A 2,500-nucleotide genomic window follows, 5' to 3' on the forward strand; every position below is an offset into this window, starting at 1 on the left:
TAGGGTTATGCTTTAGTGTTACGTTTAGAGTTAGTGTAGCGTTATTCATTGTGTTAGGATTAGGGTTAGAGTTAGAGACATTAGGGTTAGGGTTAGGGTTAGGGTTAGGCTTAGGCTTAGGCTTAGGCTTAGGTTTAGGTTTAGGCTTAGGTTTAGGGTCAGGTTGCGGATAGTCTTAGTGTTAGTGTTTAGTGTTAGTTTTAACGTTAGGTTTAGTTTTATACTTAGGGTTATGATTAGGGTTAGTGTTATTGACATTAGAGTTAGGGTTAGGGTTAGGGTTAGGGTTAGGGTTAGGGTTAGGGTTAGGGTTAGGGTTAGGGTTAGGGTTAGGATTAGTGTTAGCGTTATGGTCAGGTTGGGGATAGTGTTAGGGTTATGCTTTAGTGTTAGGTTTAGCATTAGATTTAGCGTTATTCATAGATTTAGGATTAGAGTTAGTGTTAGAGACATTAGGGTTAGTGTTAGGGTTACGGTTAGGGTTAGGGTCAGTTTGGGGATAGTTTTAGGGTTAGTGTTTAGTGTTAGGTTTAACATTAGGTTTAGACCTATTCTTAGGGTTAGGATTAGTGTTAGTGTTAGAGACATTAGTGTTAGGGTTAGGGTTAGGGTTAGGGTTACGTTTAGGGTTAGGGTCAGGTTTGTGATACTTTTAGGGTTAGTGTTTAGTCTTAGGTTTAACGTTAGGTTTAGTCTTATGGTTAGGATTAGGGTTAGTGTTAGAGACATTAGGGTTAGGGTTAGGGTTAGGGTTAGGGTTAGGGTCAAGGTTAGGGTTAGGGTTAGGGTTAGGGTTAGGGTTAGGGTCAGGTTGGGGATAGTTTTAGTGTTATTGTTTAGTGTTAGGTTTAACGTTAGGTTTAGTCTTATTCTTAGGGTTAGGATTAGTGTTAGTTTTAGAGACATTAGGGTTAGGTTTAGGGTTACGGTTAGGGTTTGGTTTAGGGTTAGGGTTATGGGAGGGTCATGTTGGGGATAGTTTTAGTGTTATTTTTTAGTGTTAGGTTTAAGGTTAGGTTTAGTCCTATTCTTAGGGTTAGGATTAGTGTTAGTGTTAGAGACATTAGGGTTAGGGTTAGGGTTAGGGTTAGGGTTAGGGTTAGGGTTAGGGTTAGGGTTAGTGTTAGGGTTAGGGTTAGGGTTAGGGTCAGGTTGGGGATAGTTTTACTGTTATTGTTTAGTGTTAGGTTTAACGTTAGGTTTAGTCTTATTCTTAGGGTTAGGATTAGTGTTAGTGTTAGAGACATTAGGGTTAGGGTTAGGGTTAGGGTTAGGGTTAGGCTTAGGCTTAGGCTTAGGGTCAGGTTGGGGATAGTTTTAGTGTTATTGTTTAGTGTTAGGTTTAACGTTAGGTTTAGTCTTATTCTTAGGGTTAGGATTAGTGTTAGTTTTAGAGACATTAGGGTTAGGGTTAGGGTTACGGTTAGGGTTAGGTTTAGGGTTAGGGTTATGGTAGGGTCAGGTTGGGGATAGTTTTAGTGTTATTTTTTAGTGTTAGGTTTAACGTTAGGTTTAGTCCTATTCCTAGGGTTATGATTAGTGTTAGTGTTAGAGACATTAGGGTTAGGGTTGGGGTTAGGGTTGGGGTTAGGTTTAGGGTTAGGGTTAGGGTTAGGGCTACAGTTAGGTTTAGGGTCCGGTTGGGGATAGTGTTATGTTTAGGCTTTAGTGTTATGTGTAGAGTTAGAGTTAGGTTTATTCTTAGGGTTAGGTTTAGGTTTAGTGTTAGAGACATTAGGGTTAGGGTTAGGGTTAGGGTTAGGGTTAGGTTTAGGGTTAGGGTCAGGTTTGTGATAGTTTTAGGGTTAGTGTTTAGTCTTAGGTTTAACGTTTGGTTTAGTCTTATACTTATGGTTAGGATTAGGGTTAGTGTTAGAGACATTAGGGTTAGGGTTGGGGTTAGGGTTAGGGTTAGGTTTAGGGTTAGGTTTAGGGTCAGTTTGGGGATACTTTAGGGTTAGTGTTTAGTGTTAGGTTTAGTCTTATACTTAGGGTTATGATTAGGGTTAGAGTTAGAGACATTAGGGTTAGGGTTAGGGTTTGGTTTAGAGTTAGGTTTAGGGTTAGGGTTAGGGTCACTGTCAGGTTGGGGATAGAGTTAGGGTTATGCTTTATTGTTAGGTTTAGCGTTAGGTTTAGCGTGATTCATTGTGTTAGGATTAGGGTTAGTGTTAGAGACATTAGGGTTAGGGTTAGGGTTAGGGTTAGGGTTAGGCTTAGGCTTAGGCTTAGGCTTAGGCTTAGGCTTAGGTTTAGGGTCAGGTTGGGGATAGTCTTAGTGTTAGTGTTTAGTGTTAGGTTTTTACGTTAGGTTTAGTTTTATACTTAGGGTTATGATTAGGGTTAGTGTTATTGACATTAGAGTTAGGGTTAGGGTTAGGGTTAGGGTTAGGGTTAGGGTTAGGGTTAGGGTTAGGGATAGGGTTAGGGTTAGGGTTAGCGTTAGGGTTAGGGTTAGCGTTATGGTCAGGTTGGGGATAGTGTTAGGGTTATGCTTTAG

Source organism: Strix uralensis, chromosome 2 (genome assembly GCF_047716275.1).
Source record: "Strix uralensis isolate ZFMK-TIS-50842 chromosome 2, bStrUra1, whole genome shotgun sequence".
NCBI classification, from domain to species: Eukaryota; Metazoa; Chordata; class Aves; order Strigiformes; family Strigidae; genus Strix; species Strix uralensis.